Below are 13512 nucleotides of genomic sequence, written 5' to 3' on the forward strand. Positions count from 1 at the left end.
TCATCAGCAAAATGTATCAAATAACATCCATTAGGAATAACATCCACCATATCTGAAGTGAATAAATTATATAAGAATGGACTTAAACAAGATCCTTGAGGTAAACCAACACAACTATAAGGGATAATTTTAGATGAACCATTATGAAAAAAATGCATGACTTTTGAAGAAAACAAATTGTACAAGAAATTTGAAATCAAATTTGGAATTTTCTAATGATTAATTTTATTGAAAAGTAAATCAATCAAGACAGAATCATATGTACCAGAAACATTAACAAAAGTAGAAACTACATCTTGTTTTCTGCTGAATGAAGGTTGTATCTGAGAAGATAAAAGAGCGGTACAATCACGAGTACCCCGACCTTTCCTGAATCCAAATTGGGAAGAAGAAAATATGTTATATTTTTCTACCAACAATTCCAAGCGATTCAAAATCAAACTATAAGTTTACGTAAGTTCCATAAGTTTACGTAAACATGATAATAAACTGATAGGTCTTCGACTATCAGCTAATAATGGATCTTGGCCAGATTTTAGAATGCTTATTACTTTTACAAAACGCCATTCAAAAGGATTAATGTTTTGAGGAAGAAAAGAATTGTATATCGAAAGTAAATATTCTTTACTTTCATCTGGTAATTTTTTGAGAACTATAAATTTAATAATGTCAATACCTGGGGCTGTATTTTTAGTTAATGATAAATCCAAAAGCATTTCCTCTAATGAAAATGGAATACAACCCAAGCAACCAACAGTTCGGATTTTACTTGATAAGTGAACCCAGAAGTTCAAATTAAGTTGAAATTTGGTTCCATGGAACTTTGCTGCTGATTAAAAAGATAAACATCTACAAACTGAACTTGATTCTCAAAATGGTACGGCTTTTATTTATCAGAAACTTGAAAGTACAATAAAAGATGTCTTTATTCTTTTAATTCAGCACTAAAGTTCAGTAAAAGCTTTAACCGTACTTAAATCAAACTTTTGTCGTACTTGAAAATAGGAACAAAGTTCGAATTTAGACTTCAAAGCCACTTGGAATGCATTGAAATGGACTTGTTTCGAACTTCAAGCACAACGTTCACTTAAACTGCTAACCGTACTTACTATGAACTTCTTGAAAATTATAAGTAGAATAATTATAAATTTCACTTACAATGAATCGCTAAGAGATCTGTTTATTAGGCTTCCTAGTATTTACAATGTCACAGAATAAAGCTTCCAATGGTTCTCAATGATCAATGAAACTCAGAAGGGCAAACATACGAACTTAGATAAATTTCCAGCAAAATTGACTGGAGAACACAAGTTCGGGACAAATTGTTTTCTCAAGCCTTGGAGATGTTTATGAATCATTTCACGATCCAATGTTGTGATTGACTTACCTGCATAAACTGTTTAAATGGAATTCATTTATTTGATTTGATCTGAAGTATTTGGCAGCACCGCGGTGCATCGTCTAGACCACCATCAGAGTGAAACACATCCCGTCGTTCTCAGACGAAATCCATGCGAAATTCATCCGTTATCCAGGAAACACTTTATACTATACTAGTCTTCTTTCACTATTTTGAACATTATGTAGCGTTAGGAGGTATTTATTTAACTATTAAGCATTTTTGTTAAAATCACTTGCATTCCAGCTGAATAAGGTAGACTACTAAAAAACAAAACAAACATGGAAATGTCAATTGATGCAAGTTCAGATAAAGTTCCGTGTGAACTTCTTTGAACTTTCAAGTGCATATTGAGTTCCGTATTTACTTCGAAGAGAATTTGTAGTTCAAAACAAGTTTCAAAATAGGAATGCCGAAGCCTTAACCTTAGAAATCAGCACATCAAGTAAATTCATTAACATTTGCACAGCACGTATATGGAGCAGCGGTATAAACCAGAGTTTCAACGAAGAGAACTCGAGTTCGAGTCTAGCAGCAAATGTATTTATAGAATAATGTAATCAATACAATAAAAAAAACTATAAAGAAAAATCGTTCTCCAATACCACTAAGAGTTAATGGCATGGAAAATGTGTCGGGTTTACAAGGCTTTTCTTTTTTTATATTTTTGTCTCCTTTTTGAAGTTTATTTTTAAGCTGAATTGCATTCTTTGCAGCACCTCATCGGAACTTTTTGTGAACTGAAGTTCAGATAATTACTTAAAAAGTGAGCTGCATAGCATGCTATTCATGCCATTTCTATTAGCTGATTAAGCCTAAATATGCTATTTTATATGAACTTTTGGTTGCTTGGGAAAGATCAGGAAAATAATTAAAAGATTGGTTTATTAAATTGATGAATGTAGGAACGAAATCCGGATATATTTTAGAGGCAAATTTTTCAATCCAATCTTCTGAGTATTCTAGTACAACTGGACTTGAAGAATCATGATTTCTCATATTTCTTGCCACAGACCATAATGTTGATAAAGAAGTCTCTTTGTTAAGACTTTCAACAATTTTTTTTTCCAATAATTTCTTTTTTTTTTTTGAATTTGGTAATTCTTGTAAACAAAGCTTCAGCTTTACGATATGAGAAATAATGATCCCTACAATCAGATCTACGAAATAATTTAAATGCAACAGATTTATTTTTCAAAGCAACTGAACATTCTTCATCCCACCAAAAACATGGGCGATTTTTTTTTAATTTTCTGACACAATCTTCTTCATTTGAGATTTGTGTAAGCATTGGACTAGCAATTTTACTACTAGCACATTACTACTTATTATTGAAGTCGAAATTGAATCGGCAAATTTAGATCAATCAACATTCTTGCATAAATCGAACACAAAATTTTTTTTTTTTAATTTATCATAACTTGCATTTTGGAATTGAATCAAAATAGGTAAATGATCACTATTATTTGGATCATCAATAGTTTTCCAAGTAGACATCATGGATAAACTATTTGAACAAAAAGATAAATCAATACATGAAGGATGACTAAGTGGACTTGCAATCCTAGTAAACGAACCATCATTTAAAATATTTAAGTTCAACTCATCAATCAAATCCATTAATAATGTCCCTCTACCATCAGATTTATTACTTCCCCATGCTATATTATGAGCATTAAAATCTCCCAAAATATAGAAAGGGGCAGGAATCAGATTTAAAATACTTTTAATTTGAGATATAGAAAAACATGCATTCGGAGGGATGTAAAAACAAACAATAGAAAAAGTAAAATTATCTTTGGTTATCGAAACAGCTATATATTCAATTTGTAAGTGCAAATATTTAAATTCGATATTATCACGAATGCCAATTAAAACTCCTTCGTACGAAACTGTTGCAAAAAAAGGCAAAATTACCTTCATTATTTTCTTCCAAAAATCTGAAAGATCTAAAAAATCTATTAATTCTTCTAAAGTTTTCAAAATTGAACTATCAGATTTCTCATTCTCATTTGAATTTTCATTATGTTTAATTTGTTCATCATTATTAATTGAGGAAGCAATAATATTTTGAAAACCAGGAATATTTTTTTGCGTAGTAGAATTTTTGAGAACAGGGAAATTCGAGTTGTAGGAAGTTGATGGTTGAGGTTCAAAATCAATTGCATTATTTTTCGATGAGTTTATATGTGTTCGTTTTCGTTTAGTGGGAGGATTGTAAGTGAAATTCTGTTGTTTTCTAAAATTATCACCATCGTTATCTGGCAAAATTTCAAAAGTGTTAGAGGTTGAAAAATTATCTGAAGATTTCATAATATCTGCATATGATAAAAGATTTTTATTTTTTTTATTTAATTTCATTTGATTCGCAATGTATATAGGACATTGTTGCAAATTATTATGTTTTTTTTTGTACAATAAATACAAACACCAGAATTTTTCTTACAATCTGATGATGAGTGCAAATCTCCACATTTGGAACATTTTAATTTATTTGAGCAAAAATTGACAGTGTGACCAAAAAGTAGACAACGCTCACAATGCATGAGCTGTGGATAATAAAGTCGAACATGAAATATCGCATTATCAATCGTTACATAATTTGGTAAAACAGAACCAGAAAATGTAATTTTGATACAATTTGAAGCTACATATTTTGATTCACTTCCACTGAAAAATAATTTTGATAGTCTATTACATTCTAAAATCTGGACTGGTGGAATAGATTTATTTTTAAAAATTCCCAAACCATGATCTTTAATTTCATTGCAATTCAAATCTTCATCGTATATAACTCCATTGATTTCACAATAATCACATGGAGCATATACACGATACGAATTATTTAATAATTTTGATTCCAGAAGAGCGTTGGCATCATCTCTGGAACTGAAAACAATTCTTAATTTATCGAAAGATTTTTTTTTTATTTCTTTCACAGATTTATAGTTTTTATAAACCTCTGAAGAAACGAATAAAACATTTATGGGTCTCTTTTTTTACGAAAATACACCACATATGGACCAGAAAAAGTTGATGGATAAACTTTTACACGGAAAGGTTTCGAAGGAAGGGATTCTTTTAAATGAGAAGCATCATTTACATCTATTTCACCTCCGTCAGTTTCCTCAATAAGAATTCAAAAAATCTCCAAAACAAAAAAGAAAAGAATAGAAGAAAAAATAACAAAATATAAAATTAAATTATACTTAGTGATTTCCAAAATAAGAGAACTCCAATTCCGCGAATCAAAACCTCAGATTCTTGAATTTGGATGAACAGCGCAACGATAACAATGTCTTGAATCCCCAAGAAATTTAGCGATTTTCAAAAGAAGAGAACATCAATACGCAAATCGGAATCTTAGATTCTTGAATTTGGATACTTGAACACCATCTCTTGAAGTAACTTGAAACTGCAAACAGCGCAACAAATAATAAAGTCCCAATTTGGAATCCTCAGAAAATCTGGAAAATGGAATAAAAATTGACAAGCGAAGAAAAAACCGTTTAGCCTGGTCAAGGCCTACTTACCGAGTATAACTAAATCATTCTGAGAATTGTGTGTTCTAATCCCACCGGTCAATGATAGGAAATTTTCTCGCTGTGAATTACTAAGCTGAGAGGCTGATGAAGAATATGCCATGTTGAGTTGAATTAAGTACCTATTTACAAAAAATAGGACCATTTAACCTTACACTGAAAAAAATGCATGCCAATATTTGCTAACGCAACTAACTTTCTGATTAACAAGGCAAGGCCTTCTAGGGTAACCAGTTAATAACACTCTTAAGCGAATTCTACGTCCATCAAATCCATCAAACTCTCACCCAGTTTGCTACGATTTGATGACAGGCGTTTCTCGATCGCGCTCATGCATCCTCCATGTGCAAAACTGCATTCCTTCACAGAAGCACTCGCCCACCACCCAGCTTACTTTTATCTTTGCTCTCTCACGCCCGTTGGCGCTCAACACAAAACAAGTGAAAAACCCGACCCGCACTCTTTTAATGATCAACAATCAAAACGAAAATTATCCAATCATCATTTCGGCAACCAACCTGATTTGAAGCAAAACCGACAATGGCGCGGTCGGCAATCAGCGTGGGCTCTTGGATTGATAAACTGAACGACAAAGACGACGACGACGACGAGGAGGATAATTAATGCCGAGCGCGTGGTTCGTAATTTCGGTTGGCAACCATGGCAAGCATAATAAGCAAATGATGGTTGCTAATAGATTTTCCATTTATGACAATTAGAACGGGGTCTCCCCCCACGAGAAGAGAAAAAAAAAACTCGTGGGTCATTAAGAGCGCATCCTTCGGTGGTTCATTATTTACCCTCTGGTGGTAGGCTAGATGGGACAGTGGTTTCTTTTGTTCTTCCAAGTGGTCTTAGATCTTATTCCGCTGCTACAAAACAAAGCCATGCTGAAGGTGTCTGGATTTGATTCCCGGTCGGTCCAGGATCTTTTCGTAATGGAAATTTCATTGACTTCCCTGGGCAATGAGTGTCATCGTACCTGTCACACTATATACGAATGCGAAAATGGCAACTTTGGCAAAGATAGCACTCAGTTAATAACTGTGGAAGTGCTGATAAGAACACTAAGCTGGAAAGCTGGCTCTGTCCCATCGAGGACGAACAAGTACCAGGACAGTGCCAAGGAAGAGGAGGAAGAAGAAGTGTGTAACATTATTTATTAAGATATTTTTGATGGTTTAGAAAAGTATAGTATTTTGCCATAAAAGAGAAACGAAGAATTTTATATGGAGACTGCAAGCATGTTGAAAATATTGATTTAATCTAAATTTAACCATGCAATTTTAACCAAATTTTATCTGAAATGAAAGTTAAAGTCCTATTTTCCATGTTTGGTGAATTAGATCACAAAAAAGATTGATAAATCATGCTTTAAATTTTGTGTAAACATCAATGAAACCAGTATTTAATACAACTTTGGCGACATGTAACTGCATAAGCCGTACATTAGCTTTACATAGAATATGGGAAAAGTAGGCTTAGAAGGGCAGCGTGATACCCATTGTTTCGGTTGTTCCCACCGGCATATTTTGGCAAATCCCAACACCAACTTTTGTCAAATTTTGTTCATTTGAACGTAAAAAATGGCGCGTATGTAACTATTTGGTATGAGATTATATAGAATTTTCATTTTATGAGTGAGTTTGAGTGACCCTAATTTTGCACGACAGAAGGGTGATCCAAACTTATTTTGATTAGTTTTCAGATATTTTTGCCTATTTTTTGTAATTGCTCTTCAAACAATATAAGATTACTATTCATGTGACATGACACTGAATTTAAATTTTGGTCAATTCAATGCTTAGAAAATCAGACATATCTTTGAATGTAACCTTAAAAAATATAACAACTTCAGGTAAATTTTAAGTAAACAAAATTAAAAAAAATAAGATTGTCTTTTTAATTATCATAAAACGGGATAACTTTGATAATGCGGGTCATTTTGATAGGGCGAGACCCACAAAATACTAAAATAAATAACAAAGTTTATGTTAATCAGTTAAGCAAAACGAATGCAAAAGTAAAAAGTATTAGAATGATACTGCATGTCAAAGCTATTTTCGTTGGAATCAAGTACATTTGAAGATTTATATGCAATTGTTAAAAATTTCTAAGATTTTAGCAGTTTTGAAACGCTCACAAACAATATGTTCTACGATCACTATTTGATGAAGTCATAATGAGTTCGCCACTTATCCTTGACAGCCTAGTTGAAATAGAACATAAATTTGGTCTGAAATCTCTTAGCGAAACCCATTGTTGCAAACTGGGGCCATTTTTGCAATCTAAGTCAGAACATTCCATATAGCGTTGAACGCCTAGAGGTATGCAACGCCCTATAAATGTTCCATAATTAAATCAATTTTGTTCGATTTATACTCCATTATCAAAGTTACCCCAAAACAGAAAACCTACTTTCAATTATATGAAAAATTACATGTCCATTCAGAATAAATCTTTTTGGCAATTTATCAATTGTTTTAAAAATATACATTATAATTCTTTGAAACAGCATGTATAAATATTCAAGTTATCTTCGAAAAAACAATCAAAGTTACCCCGTTTTACGGTATTTTAAAAATATTATCTAGCACACAACTCGGCGCACGGGCCACCGGCGCACAACTTGTTGGGCAGTCTGCAGATTTAAGTAAAGATTCGCTTTGTTCCGGGATACAGGATTTTCCCGAAATTCCCGGCAATTCCCGGAACATCAAAATAAGTATCAGTTGCGTTGCCCAAATTTCTTGGTTATACAATCTGAGAGGTTTCTTCGTGCCCTGCGTTTCATTCGTCGTTTACTTATAGACTGCAGTTTGAAACTATAACTACTTAAATTGCCAGACTAAACTTTCGCATTCTTTTCAATTACGTTCTTGTAATGGCCAAGATATGGAGGGATGATTAGTTAGATAACTTCTCAAAAGGCTTTCATTTAATTTTAGATCCTCTAATAGTATCCAAAAATAAAAATTGTTCGATGATGTGAAAGTTTTCTCCATAAGATCGGTGAACCAGAAGTTGGTAATATGTATAGTTCAAACAAGGTATCATTTTTTACTTGAAACCCAATAAGGATTTTGTTTATACAGATTTTTTATATATTTTGATGAAGTAAAAGTTAGCTACAGTGTAAGAAATATTGCTGATAGAAGGGTTGACAGAGTGGAAATAAAAACATAAAAATGATATTGAAATATTCTTAAACGTCTATCACGTAACGGCCTAAAAATCACCTAAAAAATTGTGTACGATTTAATGTATTTTTTACAAATGATAAGACTTTCATGACCAAATGCCAATAATGTGCTGATGGTACATTTTCAGTCGCCATTCACCTTTCATCCTTGATTCCAGTCACTACCAGCTGGTTTTGACACGAGAACACGACCAGCTGGAGCGTGAGAACAATGACGAAGACTGTAAACATCGGAAGATCAACTGGTTATGTTGTGGAGACAAGAACAGCTGGCGAGTCGAGAACAAAGAGAGCCGGTCGGAAAAAACTTTCATGAAAATCAGGATAATTGCATGGGCGGCGATCGAAAAAGGACAGCGAAATCGAAGGCGAAATCTGAGAAAGATGAAATTCAGATCACTAAAGTCTAAGTGGTGAAAAAATCACAATATTGAAGTAACAAAAATTTCACTGTGTTTATTGAGGATTTTACCCTCTAATAGACTCACACCTAAATAATTTTGTCACACCAAAATATTCTCCCATTATGTTTGCCATATATTGGATGGTGTCGTAGTAACGCACATGTAACGCATTATGTTGGATTGTACATTGAATGCAAGGTGCGTGCTTCTATGGAAGTGCCATATAAACTGACGTGTGAGTATTTATTTTTCCACGTTGAAAATGTGCACGAGAATCTATTCCTTAACTAAACGAGCAATACTAAAAAGTTGGTCATCATATAGCCAGTTTATATTGAATGGAATTAACTGTGCAAACCCGTTTCAGGAAACTGACAAAAGGAACAAACAATCTAAAAAGCATGTAACATTAATTCCATTTAAAATTTTCATGGAAAAGTTTAATTGGTTCTTCGAAATAAGTGAACTAAATTTAGAACTATACTAATAGGGCGATATTCAAAACTGAAAAGGCAATAGATGGCTCTTTTTCTGTGGTAGTAAAAACGAAATCCTGAAGCAAAGAAAGCACAACGGAAGATGAACTAAACACACAAAGTTATGTATTCACTTTACACTTGATTTTTCTGATCACTACTTTTTTGATGCAGTTTCCTAATTGCAAGTAATTCACGTTTTTCATTATTTTCCACACGTTTTGACAGTTCTCCGACTACCATTCTTCCATTGGCTTGTATTGAAAGTTTGAGAAATGTGAGAATCCAGCGTAGCGCGATCAGTGGGTGGAATACAAACAACAGTGTCTTCGCTCGGCGGCCAGTGAAAGAAACTGAATGTTCGAAAGGTTGTTGCCTGTACTTTTTGACGCTGGCGCCAACTGTTAGCGTTTAAAAACAAAATAAACAGTCATTACCCTATTAATTTCACTATACAGTGGGGATTCGCTCGTTGGGGGTCCGCTACATGGAATGACTCGATGGCTGGATGTTCGCTGGTTGGAACAAATCTAACTGAAAAGCACTCGAATGTCAAGAATAGATGTCATACTGACTTTGACGTCTAAGCACCGTCGCATTGAAGTCTCCATGTATAGAACAAATGAGCATTTTGCGACGATTTTCTCTCCAGATGCGTGAGTCTGTAGCATTTTCATCATCGGTCAGTCGTTCCAACTAACGAGTCGGATTCGCTAGCTGGAAGGCAGTCGTGTTCCAACCAGCGAATACCCGCTGTTGTTTGTATCCTTTGACATATACGTGTTGTTCGAATTAAACTCTAAGACCGTCTCCTGTATCGTGTACTAGTCTCGAAGAAGTCCATAGTATTCATACATTAGGGATGATTCAAATTTTACAAAACGAAAATTTTTTCCATTTTAGACCCCCTCCCTCCCCCACGTAACAGCTTTTGTAATGAAAAAATAAAATTTTGGGTCTATCCCGTTAGGCCGAAAGCCATAAGGCCGAATGCCGTTAAAAGGGTCAGTAGGCCGAAAATGGTAGATAGCTCTAATGAACCGCAAGCTCAAATGGGTAACAAACTAGGTCAGCACAATTTGCATTACCTAGAAGCCACCGAATAAATTTTCAGGTCGAATGGATTGTCATTTCAGGATAATTTGCATTACCTAGAAGCCCACAATATCAGCTGTAATATATAACTAGAACAGCCTTTGAACAAAAGAAGGAAAAAAAACACTGATGAATGTATTAGTATTTTGAAAAAGTAATAAATGATCAAATGTTATTTCGGCCTAACGATCCTTTCCGTCGAACAACCCTTTCGGCCTAACGACATTCGACCTCACGGCATACGCCCTAATGACCTGCACCCGATTCTGCTGGATTACATGTGATAACGGGTGTCCACTAAAAAATGAGAATGATTTCAATACTTTTCTATCAGAACAAAAACGGCCGCATAGAAATGTCACTTTAGATGAACGAATCGTTGCACTCTCCAGAAAATTTTCATACACTCCATTTCACTCTAACATGTTCAGTCGTGTTCAGCATGCCGTCGAAACAGGAAGAACTGCGCGCGCGCGTTGTACAATTTTTTCAAGCGAACGAGGATCGTGGAAAAAAATACACGGTGGACCATTTTTGTCGTGAAAATGTTCCGGTATCCACCGTATACCGTATTCTGGCATGCATGAGAGTAACCCGGAAGAAAGGTTGCGGCCGTCCAGCGAAAATAATGAATGAGAAGACGCTTCGCTCGCTGCGCAACATGTTCAACAACAAGGATTCGGTAAGTCAACGGGAAGCAGCCCGAAAGTTCCATTGTTCGAAGTCACTCATCTGCAAGACGCTAAAGAAAGAAGGAATAGTGTGTAGAAACAAAACCAGATCCCCAGAGTACACAGATGAGCAGATTCAAACCGTGAAATCCCAATGCCGCTGGATGACTCGGAATTACGGTGGAAAGTCTTTCGTTCTGGACGACGTTGTAATTGACCGTTATAATTGAAGTTTACTTGACATAACATGTCATAACATTATCCATGATATGCCACTCTCCTATTACATGCATTATATGTCACAGAAGTTAACACGTTTTGTTCGAACCGTGTTGGCATAGACAAACAGACGTAACGCTGACGATATTTCCATCGAATACTTATTTAATGATCATTTCAAATTCGCTATGTTGTTATATTTTCTTGGGTTAACCTGAGACGCTCGCTGGGGACGAGACCTTATAGGCCCAGTGAACCACGTATCGTATAAGGATGTGCATCCAAAATCACATATTCATACGTCCAAAATCAGAATCGCACAAGATGTCAAATTAATCGTTATCAATGTCAACACAAGTTGTATATAAATCCCCAATACGATTCATAAACGACATTTGTATTGACAACAAAACATGTCGTAAATATAAACTGACAGATCATATATCGATCCAGAAAGCATCTTATGAAATCGCAAAAACTTAGCAAAAATTGCCACCCAAACTTGGTATCTGCTGACGATGGGTCTCAAAGAACAACAAGGTATATGTCCCTGTACATGAAACATGTATTAATATAGGCAAATAATCACTTGTCAGTTATCTAACCATTGGTGGTACAGTGGTAAGGTGTCCGCTTCATGATCCAGAAGTCCCGCGTTCGAGGTTCGCTGGAAACTTATTTTTTATTTTCATACAAATTGTGTGGCATCGTATATCTGATCGCAGAAAGTCTGGAAAAGTCTTGCCAAGTACGCATATAGCCTCCACTTTGGTAGGTATATAGCCGTTTCATGCATTCGATACGATTGAATTGATTCATATAGAATGATGTTTAACAAAAGTTATACCAACCAAAATGTTGACTGGGAGGCCTAGCCACCAGCGGTTTCCAAACTCTTTTTTACAGGGTCGGCTCTCAGCGCTGATCAGAAGTCCAAACACTTTTGATTTCGGTTTTAACTACACTTCTCTTTATTGCACTTACTTGTGTAAGGGTGGGTGTGTAAAGGGTCGGTCTAGTGAAGTGAAAAGTGCCGCGATCGGTTAGTTGGGTTTGATCTTTCGACCTTGACGCTTACTCCTGCGAGGGTGAGGGACGAGGGCAAGATCAAACATGTTGCGCGTCGGTCGAGTAGTGAAATGAAAAAGCGTCGCGGATTGTTAGTAGTGTTTGATCTATTGATCGAGTCGCTTGCTCTTGCGTGGGCGAGTGATGAACACATGTTCGGGGTACAATGCGTTTATCGAATAATATCGCGAATACGATTAGGCGTGATTATGTCATGGATCGCATCACCAACCATTGGTGACTCCCAGATCTTTAACTTATCCCACTAACCCAATATCCTTTCCATGACAACTGTGGAGATGCAGAGGTATACTCGGTCTCTAGTAACAACGGTTGTCTAACTAGCATTCCTTCCCTTCCCCGATGACCGTAAGGACGTAGCCGGCGCCGTTATTGACTTTTAAAATTTGAGCTCTCGATTTGTGCACATTGAAGAATGGTAAGCTAATCCCAAGCCCCATTCATAAATACCCTGTGCAACTTCGATTGTTCTGGTCAATCACGGAGTAGCAACTACGAATTGTACGGTCATCTATTTTCATGCTCATGCTCATGCCCATGCTTCAAGTCTCAAGTGGAAAAGACTGACTTGATCCGATTTTCCTCGTGGCATACCCAAATCCTTACCTCACCTTCCCATTTCCCAGCCACCATTCCCCCTCAATTGCTCCTCCCTTCAATCCTTCCAATCGTTATTCCATTGCCCATTTCGATCCTCCCACTTGTATGTGTATGTGTATTCTGTGTTATCTGTGTTATGCGCGTTACAATACCATATCCTTTTTAAATTCACTGTTCAATTTTGAGGTGGACCTGACTAATTTTATTTTGAGCTTCAAACCGATACAACTAATTTTATGCTATATTGTATACAAAACCAATTGAGTTCCTCCATATATAATTAATCGCAGACTGGTTTTCTCTCATGTGCTCAGAGTTGGATCATAGGGTAAAGAACCCAAAACGGTAAGGTACCGTGGGGTAAGTGGATACAGCAAAATCAATAGTGTGAATAATGTAACTCAAACTTTTTTCTGTGGATAACAAATAAGGGACTATTATATTTCAAATCGTCATTTATTTCGAATTTTCTGATTGTTATGTATTGAGAATGAGAGACTTAAAATTTTGCGCCAAATGATCCACTTGCACCACCATGGTAGGGTAAGTGGATCACCATTAAAAAAAATCTGTTCTCGAAACAAATGTAGTGTGATTATGTTTAATAAGAATGGTATTACCCTCGTTCGAGTTATTAGTGCTAGTAATGTTACATTTTAATACTTTAAAATTAAAAAGTATCTTTATTTAATCAAAATATAATAAAAAATATGTATATATTAGTTCATACTAATTTGAACAAAAAAAAAAGCATTGTAACTAGAAAAATTTGGAGAAAATTCATCCATTTATACGCATATATATATTGTAGGATT

Source organism: Aedes aegypti, chromosome 3 (genome assembly GCF_002204515.2).
Source record: "Aedes aegypti strain LVP_AGWG chromosome 3, AaegL5.0 Primary Assembly, whole genome shotgun sequence".
Lineage (NCBI taxonomy): Eukaryota > Metazoa > Arthropoda > Insecta > Diptera > Culicidae > Aedes > Aedes aegypti.